Here is a 15,008-nt window from a genome sequence, read left to right as displayed (position 1 = left end):
TTTATACTTTTTATGTTTGCAAACCACTTAGAACCACTGCGTGTGAGAAGGACCTTGGAACTGTAGTGCATCGCAAGTTGAACATGACCCAGCAGTGTGATGCTGCGGCAAAAAAGGCAAATGCAGTTTTGGGATGCATAAACAGAGCTATAGTTTCCAGGTTGAGGGAAGTAATAGTCCCACTATATTCTGCATTAGTCAGGCCTCATCTGGAATACTGCGTTCAGTTCTGGGCACCTCATTTTAAAAAAGATATAGACAAGTTAGAGCTGGTTCAGAAGAGGGCGACAAGGATGATAGCCGGTATGGAGAACAAGTCTTATGAGGAAAGGTTGAAGGAACTTGGCATGTTCAGTCTGGTGAAGAGAAGGCTGAGGGGTGACATGATTGCACTCTTTAAGTACCTGAAGGGCTGTCACATAGAGGAGGGTACAGATTTGTTCTCTGCTGCCCCAGAGGGTAGGACTAGGTCTAATGGTTTTAAGTTGCAGGAGCGTAGATTCAGATTGGACATTAGAAGGAACTTCTTGACAGTAAGGGCAGTTCGGCAATGGAACCGACTGCCTAGGGAGGTGGTGGGATCCCCTTCGCTGGATGTCTTCAAGCAGAGGCTGGACAGCTATCTGCGGGAGATGCTCTAGCTGTGGATTTCCTGCTGTGAGCAGGGGGTTGGACTCGATGGCCTACAAGGCCCCTTCCAACTCTATGATTCTATGATTCTAGAAGCCATTTTGACAAGTAAGCGGCATATAAATTAATTTATATAGAGAGAGAAAATGTTCAGAGAGGTGGAACCCTCTAATCAAATTTATGAAGAATATAACATGTTCTCTGTGTGGTAAAATATTAATATATGTATATTATAAATACGTATAATGTGTATACATTTAATTATTTGTTATGATTACTGAATATTCTTGATATTTAATAAGTTTTTTTTTAAATATAAAGAAATAAGAAATATATGGAGTAGGGCAGCACATAGAGTCATTAAGGGGGTTTTGACGCATGACACTAAACATGCTTTTGGCATTTCCCACATCAGTACTATGAACATAAAATCTACTTTTACAGGTATGGACTTTTTATTTGAAATGTTTGTCCTTCATTAACAACATTCATACATAGAAACAGATTGTGTGAGGGGGGCTCAAAGAATTATACCAGGGATTAAAGTTCCCATCCCTGAGCATCAGTCATGCTGCCTGGGGCTGATAGGAGTTGGAGTCCAACAACAGCTGGAGGTCCTCTCTCTGGATTATACCATAAGACTTGAATGGCAGAGGCCTGCATTGAAAATACCATAATTGAAAATAAATATCTGGTCCTCTTCAAAGTACTGATAAGCCTCTTGTTTTAATTAAAATAATAATTATAAATTCTTGTTCTTATCACTAATGGGAGTTAATTATCTTGCATATGCTGCTGTTGCTTCTATGGCTGTAACCGAGTGTTAAAGATAAGTGAAATGCAAATAGGAAAAAAAAACACAGAAGGCAGTAACACTTTCCTAAATGTAATATCATACCAACCACAACAAGATTCCTATGAGTAAGGCAAAAAACTAAGCATCTCACAACCAGTCAGGATTCCTAATCAAAAACCAAAGATATGATAAATGAAGAAATATGTATATAAGCATGACTATCAAATATATTTATTATTTACACAAACTGTAAAGATATTTATAGTGCAATCCTAAGTTTATTTATTCAGAAGCAAGTCCCAGCGTATTCAGTGGGGCTTACTCAAACAGGGACAAAACTGCAACCTCAAGTGATAAGCAACTTCATTCACACAACCCAAAATTCCAAATCATGCCACTTTACGCTGTTTTGCAACTGTTTGCAACTGAGTCGCTCTATACGTGAAAGAAGGCATTGAATCCAGCAAGCTCGAAACCCCCAAAGAGGCAGACTCCTCCACAGAATCGTTGTGGGTGGTGATACCGTGACCCAGGAGGGACTTAATACTGGGAACGATCTATCGTCCCCCTGATCAAAATGCTCAGGGAGACCTTGAGATATGAAATTGAGGAAGCATCCAAACTAGGAAAGGTGGTAGTAATGGGTGACTTCAACTACCCGGACATAGACTGGCTGCATATGTGTTCCAGTCATGACAAAGAAGCAAAGTTTCTAGATATTCTAAATGACTATTCCCTAGATCAGTTGGTCATGGAACCGACCAGAGGGACGGCAACCCTGGACTTAATCCTCAGTGGGGACCGGGACCTGGTGCGAGATGTAAGTGTTGTTGAACCGATTGGGAGCAGTGACCACAGTGCTATTAAATTAAACATACATGTAACTGGCCAATTGCCAAGAAAATCCAACACGGTCACATTTGACTTCAAAAGAGGAAACTTCACAAAAATGAGGGGATTGGTAAAAAAAAAGCTGAAAAACAAAGTCCAGAGGGTCACATCACTCGAAAATGCTTGGAAGTTGTTTAAAAACACTATATTAGAAGCTCAACTGGAGTGCATACCGCAGATCAGAAAAGGTACCGCCAGGGCCAAGAAGATGCCAGCATGGTTAACAAGCAAAGTCAAGGAAGCTCTTAGAGGCAAAAAGTCTTCCTTCAGAAAATGGAAGTCTTGTCCGAATGAAGAAAATAAAAAAGAACACAAACTCTGGCAAAAGAAATGCAAGAAGACAATAAGGGATGCTAAAAAAGAATTTGAGGAGCACATTGCTAAGAACATAAAAACCAACAACAAAAAATTCTATAAATACATTCAAAGCAGGAGACCATCTAGGGAGACAATTGGACCCTTGGATGATAAGGGAGTCAAAGGTGTACTAAAGAACGATAAGGAGATTGCAGAGAAGCTAAATGAATTCTTTGCATCTGTCTTCACAGTGGAAGATATAGGGCAGATCCCTGAACCTGAACTAACATTTGCAGGAAGGGATTCTGAGGAACTAAGACAAATAGTGGTAACGAGAGAGGAAGTTCTAAGCTTAATGGACAATATAAAAACTGACAAATCACCGGGCCCGGATGGCATCCACCCAAGAGTTCTCAAAGAACTCAAAGGTGAAATTGCTGATCTGCTAACTAAAATATGTAACTTGTCCCTCGGGTCCTCCTCCGTGCCTGAGGACTGGAAAGTGGCAAATGTAACACCAATCTTCAAAAAGGGATCCAGAGGGGATCCCGGAAATTACAGGCCAGTTAGCTTAACTTCTGTCCCTGGAAAACTGGTAGAAAGTATTATTAAAGCTAGATTAACTAAGCACATAGAAGAACAAGCCTTGCTGAAGCAGAGCCAGCATGGCTTCTGCAAGGGAAAGTCCTGTCTCAGTAACCTATTAGAATTCTTTGAGAGTGTCAACAAGCATATAGATAGAGGTGATCCAGTGGACATAGTGTACTTAGACTTTCAAAAAGCGTTTGACAAGGTACCTCACCAAAGGCTTCTGAGGAAGCTTAGCAGTCATGGAATAAGAGGAGAGGTTCTCTTGTGGATAAGGAATTGGTTAAGAAGCAGAAAGCAGAGAGTAGGAATAAACGGACAGTTCTCCCAATGGAGGGCTGTAGAAAGTGGATCGGTATTGGGACCTGTACTTTTCAACTTGTTCATTAATGACCTAGAATTAGGAGTGAGCAGTGAAGTGGCCAAGTTTGCTGACGACACTCAATTGTTCAGGGTTGTTAAAACAAAAAGGGATTGTGAAGAGCTCCAAAAAGACCTCTCCAAACTGAGTGAACGGGCGGAAAAATGGCAAATGCAATTCAATATAAACAAGTGTAAAATTATGCATATTGGAGCAAAAAATCTTAATTTCACATATACGCTCATGGGGTCTGAACTGGCGGTGACCGACCAGGAGAGAGACCTCAGGGTTGTAGTGGACAGCATGATGAAAATGTCGACCCAGTGTGCGGCAGCTGTGAAAAAGGCAAATTCCATGCTAGCAATAATTAGGAAAGGTATTGAAAATAAAACAGCCGATATCATAATGCCGTTGTATAAATCTATGGTGCGGCCGCATTTGGAATACTGTGTACAGTTCTGGTCGCCTCATCTCAAAAAGGATATTATAGAGTTGGAAAAGGTTCAGAAGAGGGCAACCAGAATGATCAAGGGGATGGAGCGACTCCCTTACGAGGAAAGGTTGCAGCATTTGGGGCTTTTTAGTTTAGAGAAAAGGCGGGTCAGAGGAGACATGATAGAAGTGTATAAAATTATGCATGGCATTGAGAAAGTGGATAGAGAAAAGTTCTTCTCCCTCTCTCATAATACTAGAACTCGTGGACATTCAAAGAAGCTGAATGTTGGAAGATTCAGGACAGACAAAAGGAAGTACTTCTTTACTCAGCGCATAGTTAAACTATGGAATTTGCTCCCAGAAGATGCAGTAATGGCCACCAGCTTGGATGGCTTTAAAAGAAGATTAGACAAATTCATGGAGGACAGGGCTATCAATGGCTACAAGCCATGATGGCTGTGCTCTGCCACCCTAGTCAGAGGCAGCATGCTTCTGAAAACCAGTTGCCGGAAGCCTCAGGAGGGGAGAGTGTTCTTGCACTCGGGTCCGGCTTGTGGGCTTTCCCCAGGCACCTGGTTGGCCACTGTGAGAACAGGATGCTGGACTAGATGGGCCACTGGCCTGATCCAGCAGGCTCTTCTTATGTTCTTATACTTGTTTTATGGTCATTGGATTTTAAATGGCTTTATTTCTTGTTGTGAGCTGCATTGGTTTCCAACCCTACCTCACAGGGGTGTTGGAAAGACTCCATACTCGCACACGCACACACAGCAGATGTATAAATACATACAGCCCATATAATAGTTTATTGTCAAACCAGTTGGTCATTGCAGAAAAACCAGTATTAGTTTTAAAAAAATCAGTATTACTTTCCTACAGAATAAAAACTGTAATACCTATGTAAGCCCTGCCTACTTGCTTTAAAATTGGACTGGAGACAGAAAGAGTTTGAACACAAACATAATTCTTTTTTACATTCACTCCAAAGTCCCACTGATTTTCAGCACATTCATAACCATGTCTACTCAAAGTAAGTCCTATTGAATTAAATGGGATTTACTTTGGGCATATGGGGTTAGCATTGCTTTTACAAAAAGCAAGTATTGGGAAGGTTTTCAAAACACTGCCCAAGCTCTGACTCCTGCACACAAGAGGGAAAAAAAACTGAAATGTATATACTTACCCAATTTATGAGATTTTCAGATAAACGGGGGTGGGTGGGTGAAACCACCATTTTGTTTTCTAGACACTAGGTCAATGAAACTGAAACACAATCCCTGATTGGCTGCAATGCTGAACGGGCGGGGTTAAAGCTACAAAGTGCTATAGTACAGTACTGTTTAAAGAAAGATTTAACAGTTGAGGGGGTGGCTGACGTTTTTATCTATATCTCGAGAACCGGACCACCTAGAAACTTAATTTTTTTTTTAAATTAAAGCTGAGAATCCGGGCCACGTAAGGGGCTAGCCGTGTGCCGGGTGGCATGCATAGAATCCGGGTAAAACCCGGCTATCCGGGCAATATGGCAACCCTAATTGAGCAGGAGGTTGGACTTGATGGCTTTATAGGCCCCTTCCAACTGTACTATTCTATGATTCTATGAAAGATAGGACCAGCACTAGAATACTGAAGCCAAGTAGCCTTACTTTGCACTGCGGATTATTTTAAAATTAAATAAAATTGACTGAGACTGAAGAAATCTTTCATGACACACAGAATATTAAAAATTCAATCCTTAGGCTAGAAGAGACTCAAATTCCTTAAGATTCTCTGGCTAAGTTGATCTCTTCCCTATCATGTGCTATACACAAGCACAAAAGAAAAGCTTACAGTTTTAAAAATTGTGGCAAAATACAGAAGTACTGTATGATGTATGAGATATATAAATGCATTTAATTTTGCATTACCTCAGACCAACTCTGTCTTAGTTCTAAAGTTCCAATATTGCCTGCTAACACTGCTTGAAAAATAAAGCAACATTGAACTGGGCCGATGTGTTCTTTTTCACATCTGTTTTACATAGAAACCACATGTTACTGTTTTCTGCTGGGAGTTCACACTTTTCATCCTACAAGTACAAATGGAACCCCTGTTGGAAACCTCCATGTTCTTTTCACATATTATACAGCACTAAGTCCTTTGGCTGATCTGAAATGCAGTTGAAATACTTTGCTCAAAACCACCTATTCTAAGAGGTCAGTGGCTTTCCTCACACTGAGAAACCTCTCTTAGCACACACCTGATCCAGGAGATTCATGATCGGACCTCCCACCTTTTTTCTTTTCTTTTTAGCATTAAAGCATAAGAACTCCCTGAATTTAATAGTTCTAGGGGATTTTAACGTGCATGCCGAAGCCCCCTCTTCTGGAGTGGAAAGGGATTTTTTGACCATGACGGCAGACTGGGAGTTTTCCTCCATACAGATAGGGGCAACGCATGTGGCAGGTCATGTTTTGGATTTGATCTTTGTGTCCACAGCAGAAGGTTCCAATATATCCGTGGAAAATGTACAATTGACACGGATTTCGTGGACGGATCATCATCTTATAAAAATGGACATTGGGGTTCTTCTGCCTCCTTCTGAAACCAAAGGTTCGCTACGGCTCTCCCGCCCCAGACGATTGATGACTTCAGAGGGGCTTGTTCGTGAACTTGGGGACTCATTGTCTGGTGGAGTGAAATCTTCGGTGGTGTCACTAGTGGATGGATGGAACACCGAGATCGTGAAAGCTTTGGATCGTTTAACTCCAAGACGCCCGCTCCCTTTGATCCGAACTAGATCCTCACCTTGGTTTAATGTACATCTACGGGGTCTTCGCCAATCGGTAAGACAACTGGAACGCTCCTGGCGGAAAATGCATGATCCCACATTGCGCTTAAAATTGAAGGCGGCTTTGGGGTCTCATCGCAAGGAGTTGAACGAAGCCAAAAGGACTTTTTTTTTTTTTAATAATTTTTATTCAAATTTTTCAAAAGACAAACAAAACAAAGTCAAAAAAACATAACAATACATCAACAAAAAATGAAAATAAAATAGTTGACTTCCGATTTGTCGCAGATCAGCTATAAGTATATAATATACATCAAACCTGTCCCTTAATGTATACATACAGAGTCCCTTTTCTCCGTAGGCTGTCTTAATTAATCGTCAAATCCCAGTATCATCATTTTATTTTGATCTTTCAACAAAAAGTCTAAGAGAGGCTTCCATTCCTTAAGAAATGTATCTGTCGATTTTTCTCTAAGTAAACATGTCAATTTGTCCATTTCTACTAAATCCATTAATTTCAATAGCCATTCTTCCATTGTTGGTATTGATTCCATTTTCCACTTTTGTGCATATAATAATCTTGCTGCCGTAATCATATATAATATTATTCTTCCATATTTCTTTTCTATTTGTTTATCCATAAAACCCAGTAAAAAAAATTCTGGTTTTGACTGAATATTTATCTTTAGAATTTTTTGCATCTTCCTACCTATCTGTGCCCAAAATGATTTTGCCTTTTTACATAACCACCACATATGATAAAATGATCCTTCTTGTTGTTTACATTTCCAACAAACATTAGAAACATTACTATACATTTTTGACAACTTTTCTGGAGTCATGTACCAACGGTACATCATTTTATAAAAATTTTCTTTAAGATTATAGCATAGTGTAAATTTCAAACCTTTTTTCCACATATTTTCCCATTGATCCATTTGTATGTTATGACCAAAATTTTTTGCCCACTTTACCATACACTCTTTTACTTGTTCTTCCTCCATATCCATTTTCAATAAGAGTTTATACATTTTCGCAATTATATTTTCATCATTTGTACACAATCCTATTTCAAAATCAGATTTACTTATTTCAAACCCATACATTTTCTTGTCCATTTTATATCTTTCTAACAATTGTAAATAGGCAAACCATTGAAAACTATATCCTTCCTTTGTCAGTTGTTCTCTCTCCTTCATTGTATATTCTCCATGTACATTTTCTAATAGTTCTTGATAAGTTAACCATTTCTCTTTTCCAGTCATTTCTCTTCTATAAAACGCTTCTTGACTTGAGACACATAATGGTATTTTCGAATAAAACCTTGGTTTGTATCTATTCCATATTTTCAACAGAGGACGTCTTATAAAATGATTGTTAAAGTCTACATTTACTTTTACTTTGTCATACCATAGATATCCATGCCATCCCCACTTCAAATTATGGCCCTCCAAATCCAATAGTCTTTTATTCCTCAATAAAATCCATTCCTTTATCCAGACTAAACAGCAGGCAGCAAAATAAAGTCTCAGATTTGGTAATCCCAGTCCTCCTCTTTCTTTGGCATCTTGTAGTAGTTTAAATTTAACTCTTGGTTTTTTTCCTTGCCATACAAATTTAGAGATATCTTTTTGCCATTGTTTAAAAGGTAAATCAGAGGATATTACAGGTATTGTTTGAAACAAAAACATCATTCTCGGTAATACATTCATTTTTATCACAGATATTCTACCCATTAATGACAGTTGTAGTTTATCCCATCTTAGCAAGTCTTTCTTAATCTCTGTCCATAATTTTTCATAATTATTATGAAACAACTTTGAGTTTTTATTTGTCATAATGATACCTAAATATTTCAACTTTTTTTCTATTGTAAAATCTGTCTTGTCCATTAACTCTTTCTGTTCCCTTAAAGTTAAATTTTTCACCAACATCTTTGTTTTTTGATTGTTGATCTTAAATCCTGCTAACGGTCCAAATTCTTTTAATTTGTCCATCAATATATGAATTCCTTCCAAAGGGTTTTCTAGTACAATTATCAAATCATCAGCAAATGCTCTCAATTTATATTCTTCTTTTTTTATCTTTAATCCCGAAATCCTTTTATCTTGCCTTATATCTCTAAGCAGCACTTCTAAGACCAGAATAAATAAAAGGGGAGATAATGGACATCCCTGTCTTGTACCCTTTTGTATTTCACATGAATCCGTTAAATCTCCGTTAACAATTATCTGGGCCTTCTGAGATGTATAAATCGATCTAATCCATTTTATAAAATTGTCTCCAAAATCCATTTGCTCCAAAACCTGAAACATAAATTTCCAATTCAAATTATCAAATGCTTTTTCAGCATCTAAAAAAATCAAAGCTGCTTGTTTATCATTTCGTTGTTCTAAATATTCCAACACATTCAAGACATTCCTGACGTTGTCACGTAATTGTCTTTTAGGTAAAAACCCTGATTGATCTTCCTGAATAAATTGTTGCAATATTATTTTCAATCTTTCTGCCAAGATCATTGTAAAAATTTTATAGTCATTATTCAATAGAGATATTGGCCGATAATTTTTTGTTTTAGTTAAATCTTGCTCCTCTTTAGGTATTAATGTTATATTAGCATTTTTCCAACTATCCGGTATCTTTCCCTCTTGCAGAATAAAATTCATTGTAGACTGTAAAGGTAGCAAGAGTTCTTCCTCCAAACATTTATAATACATTGCAGATAACCCATCTGGTCCTGGCGCCTTTCCTAATTTAATTTTGTTTATAGCTTCAGATATCTCTCTTGACGTAATAGGGCCATTAATAGCTTGTCTCTGAAAATCTGTAATTTTAGGCAAATTCTGTTTAGATATATACTCTTCTATTTTTTCAGATGGAATTTCCTGACACTTGTACAATGTTGAATAATATTGATGAAAAGTCTTTTTGATTTTTACATTATCTGTCAGCGTCTCATCTCCTTCTTGTATCTTTAAAATAATATTTTTTTGACGTTCTTTTCTTAATTTATATGCTAACCATTTCCCAGGTTTATTTGCAAATTCAAAAGTCCTTTGTTTAGCACAATTTAGTTTCCTTTCAATTTCTCTAACTGTCAACATTGACACTTGTTTCTGTAACATTTTAATTTGATTTACAATAGAAACTTTAGTTGGATTCTTTTTCAATTCTTCCTCTTTTTGTTTTATTTCTTCCAAAATTAATTGCATTTTCTGTTGTTTCTTTTTTTTTAATTCAGAGTTACATTTAATAAAATATCCCCTCATAAATGCCTTACTTGTATCCCAAACGATATTTTCACTTGTTCCTTTATGTAAATTATGTTCAAAAAACTCTTTTAATTTCTTCTTACATTCTTGTACTACTTTGTCATTCTGTAGTAAAGATTCATTTAGTCTCCATCTAAATCCAAGATTTTTTTTTTTAAAGTTAATATCACAGGATTGTGGTCCGAAAAAGTTTTTGGTAATATATCCATTTTAAAAATAACCTTCGCTAGAATTTTAGACATCCAAATCATATCAATCCTCGAGAATGTTTTGTGTCTTTCTGAAAAATAAGTAAATTCCTTTGCGTTATCATTTATATATCTCCAGGTATCCACCAATTCTAAATGTTCCATCAGTTCAAAGCAAATCTTCGGTAATTTACCCTGTGTCTCTTTGATATTTTTTTCAGAAAGCCTATCAATTTTTGGTGAGATTACCCCATTCCAATCACCCATGACGCACCAATGATCATATGAAAACTCTGACAATTTTTCCATAAGTCCTGTGTAAAACCTTGTTTTATCGTCATTGGGAGCATAAATACCCACTATCAAAATGTTTGTACCCTGTAAAGTAATTTCAACCCCCACAAATCTACCACTATCATCCAGTAATACCAATTTAGGAAGCAATTGTGGGTTAATGTAAAGAACAACTCCATTTTTTTTTTTGGTCCAGCTGAAATAAATTCTTCACCCAAATTTTTACAAATCAAATATTTGGAATCTTTCTTCTTAATATGAGTTTCTTGTAAACAAATTATATCCAATTTTAATTTTTTCAAATAATGAAACACTTTCTTTCTCTTCTGCGCCGTGTTGGCTCCATTTATATTCCAAGTTAGATATTTGTAATCCATCTTTAAGCGTGTATTTTAAAATGTGCCTGATGCTCCTTTTAATCCATCATCTTCCTTCCCCTCCTCTGCATATCCTTGTTGACTTTGTTTCCCAGGAATTATATCCATATCTTTGAGTTTATCTTCTTCCATATCTTTTGAAGCTTTTCTCAAGAAGTCCCTTGCTTTTTGAACAGTATTGAATCTATATTTCTGTTGTCTGAATGTAAAGATCACTCCTTCTGGAACATCCCATCTAAATTGAATTTTGCATTGCTTAAGTTTTTCTGTAAGGAAAGCATATTCTTTTCTCTTACGTAGAAGTCTAATAGGAATTTCTTTCATCACCAATATTTCCTTACCATCAATTTTAAAGGTATTTTTAAAGTGTTGCTGTAATACCATATCTCTGGTCGTCTTCTTTATAAAATGAACAAGCACATCTCTTGGAATTTTTTTCATTGTTGCATATCTGGAATTAATTCTATAAACTTTGTCTATTTCAAATTCCATCCGATCTTCATTCAAATCCAGAAATTTTACTAAAGCATTAACAATTTTATCTCTGATGTCTTCACCTGTTTCCTCAGGGATTGCACGGAATCTCAAACAATGCTCTTTATTTCTCATTTCAGTCACAGCCAAATAGTCCAAGTTTTTTTCTAATTCCAGATTTAATATATCTGTTCTATTCTCCAAGATTTGTACCTTTTCTTCAGTATTTTTTGCATCCTCCTTTATTTGCCCAATTGTCCCTTTAATCTCATCCACTTGTGTTTTAATATAGTCTTTTATATCTATCAATTCAGTTTTCATTTCCTGTTTTATATCATTAATCCCTTCCATTATTTTTTGAAACATATCTGGGGGTATAGCCCCTTCCTGTGGGTCAATAGAACCTCTTCGCTCCTGGGCCCTAGTTGCTTTTTTAGTTGTCATTTTCAAAAGAAGCCTTTAATTTCTGATATTAACCACTGTTCCAAAACCTAGAGGCAGTCTATTTCTTTTTTTTTTTCCTCCACCAACAAAAGAGTTAATATTCCAGGCCTGTTATTATAGTCCAGCCAGCACAACACAGTTCTTATCTACGTCCAAGAATGCAAAACAATCCTGGTTCCCAGTACAGCCAACACCAAGCGATTAGTAACATATACGAACAGCAGATTCGTCCAAAAAAAAATAGTCCAAGGAGAAAAATAGTCCAAAATATATTTCCATCAAATAATAATTACCTCTCATCCGTTTTTAAACTTTAAAGCTCCAAATTCAGGCCAGCTTTTTGTCGTAAAAAAAATATATAAGTTGTTTACATTTTCTTTCTTCCTTAATTATATTTAAAAGAGAAAAAGTATGACTCACCCAGGTTTCTCAGTTGCTGATTCGTAAACAAATCCCTTTTATTGTAGTAATTTAAGCCAAATGATAAGATTTAGACAGAAGTAGGCTTGCTGGTTAAGGACGTTTTTTTTAGAAGGAAAAAAAACGCTTCGCTTTATCCCAGTACAGCTTGCATGGAAATCCTGACTCCGTCTTCAGCCGATCGGCATGCCTTCTTATCTCAGGGATTTCCTGATCAATTCCAGCCGCCGACAGCTCAACGAAGTCTTGTGGAAAATCTGATCGGTTCTCCTATACCTTGGAGAACATTTAAGCCAGTCAAAGTTTCCTTTTAACTGGCTTTTAACCTGAAAAAAGCTTCCTCTGAGGCAGAGATCTCTCAGAGACAGTCACCAGCTGAGCACTCACTTCCGGGAAGTCCCCAAAAGGACTTTTTTTACGGCCTCAATCATGGCGGCCAAAGACTGTTCTCGCAGACTGTTTCAAGTGGTTCGTAGTCTAGCGGGACCTGTAATTACTGGCCCAGTGACATCATTTAAGGCCAACTGCAATGAATTGGCGAAGTTCTTTGCGGACAAGGTCAGGAAGATAAAAGACACTATCCCTATTCTTTCATCTCCGGTTGCGGATTCAGAGCCACTTCAGTGTGCTGCCGTTATTTGGGATCATTTTCAGTCTCTAACCCTTACAGAAACTCTTAATGTTCTTGGATCTCTTAACCCTACCTCCTGTTTAGCAGACCCTTGTCCATCTTGGTTGGTGATGGATGCGAGAAATGAACTGGGGGACAGAATTAAGGACATAGTTAATGCCTCCATGGAAGAGGGTTTGTTGCCTATGGCACTTAAAGAAGCTGTGGTGTTTCCCATCTTAAAAAAAACCTACCTTGGACCCTTTGATCTTGAGCAACTATCGCCCAATTTCAAACCTTCCCTTTTTGGGGAAGGCGATTGAGCGTGCAGTGGCTATTCAACTGCAAACCCATTTGGATGAAGGCTGTTATTTAGATATTCTACAGTCTGGTTTTAGGCCAAAACATGGGGTTGAATCTGTTTTGGTAGCATTGGTTGATGACTTGAGAAAAGCTTTAGATAGAGGAGAATATACCTTCTTCGTTCTTCTCGATTTGTCTGCAGCCTTCGACATGGTTGATCATAACATCCTTCTAGATCGATTAATGTCTATGGGTGTTCAGGGAGTTGTTCTGCGTTGGTTTCGCTCCTACCTTAGCGAAAGAACTCAAAGAGTGGTACTGGGGGATGAGGTTTCCGAGCCTTGGTCGCTAGATTGTGGAGTGCCGCAAGGCTCGATTCTTGCCCCAATGCTCTTTAACGTCTATATAAGACCGCTAGGTGATTTTATTCGGAGCGTGGGCCTACAATTTCACCAATATGTAGATGACACCCAAATTTACCTCTCCTTTAAATCTTCCCCACAGGCGGCTGTCACACAACTGACCAAAGGGTTGGAATTAATAGGGGAATGGATGTCTAGGAATAAATTGCGATTAAATCCTGAGAAAACTGAAATCCTCTTGGTAGGTGACCGGTCTAATTTAGGGATAACTCAAGTGACTTTTAACCAAGTCACAGTTCCCTTGAGTGATCAAGTCCGCAGTCTAGGTGTCATCTTAGACTCTCAGTTGACCATGGAGGCCCAGATAGCGGCGGTAAGCCGATCCGCACTTTATCACTTGTTCCTGATTCGAAAAATCAGTCCATTTCTCCCTAAGCATCTACTACCGACTGTAGTAAGTGCCCTGGTTCTCTCCCATTTGGACTATTGTAATGCCCTGTATGTAGGTTTACCCTTGAGAACTATGCGTAAACTTCAACTCGTTCAGAATGCGGCTGCACGTCTTATCAAGGGCTGCCATTGGAGAGATCACATCACTCCAATTCTCCGGGAACTTCATTGGCTCCTGATTGTGTCAAGGGTGAAGTTTAAAATATTGGTCATAACTTACAAATCCTTTACCGATGCTGGTCCATGTTACTTGAAGAATAGACTTTCTCTTCTTGGAGAAGGTGGTCACACTAGATCTTCAGCTGCTAGATTTCTTGTTGTTCCTTCAACTAGAGTGGCTAAATTACCCGGCACCAGGTCTAAAGCCTTCTCTATTGCGGCTCCCGTATTATGGAATACCTTGCCAGTTTCTATTTGTCTAGCTCCATCACTTTTGTGTTTTCGGAAGCAGCTGAAGACCTGGCTTTTTGATTAGGTGGGTGGAGCAATTTATCAGAGCTGTGTAGTTAAAGGTGTGGATTGGTCTTTTGTTTTCTGTGATTTAATTTGATTTAATTGATTGTTTTGTATTTTGTGTTTTGACATGTATTTGTATTATATTTTTATTGTACGTTGCCTAGAGTGACAGGATTTTACCTGCCAGATAGGCGTCTAATAAATTTTAGATAATAATAATAATAATAATAACAATAATAACAACAACAACAACAACATAAGAAGAGCCTGGTGGATCCAGTGACCCATCTAGTCCAGCATCCTGTTCTCACAGTGGCCTATGGGAAGCCCACAAGCAGGACCTGAGCACAAGAGTACTCTGCCCTCTTGCGGTTTCCAGCAACTGGTGTATTGAGAAGCATACTGCCTCCAACTGTGGAGGCAGAGAATAGCCATTGTGCCTAGTAGCCTTTGGTATCCTCCATGAATATGTCTAACCCTCTTTTAAAGCCCTGCAAGTTGGTGGCAGTCACTGCCCCCTCAGGGAGCGGGTTCTATAGCTTAACTATGCACTGCGTGAAGTACTTTCTTTTGTCTGACCTGAAACTTCC

Source organism: Rhineura floridana, chromosome 5 (assembly GCF_030035675.1).
Source record: "Rhineura floridana isolate rRhiFlo1 chromosome 5, rRhiFlo1.hap2, whole genome shotgun sequence".
NCBI lineage: Eukaryota > Metazoa > Chordata > Lepidosauria > Squamata > Rhineuridae > Rhineura > Rhineura floridana.
The sequence above is the reverse complement of the archived record's forward strand: the minus strand, read 5'-3'. Positions refer to the sequence as shown.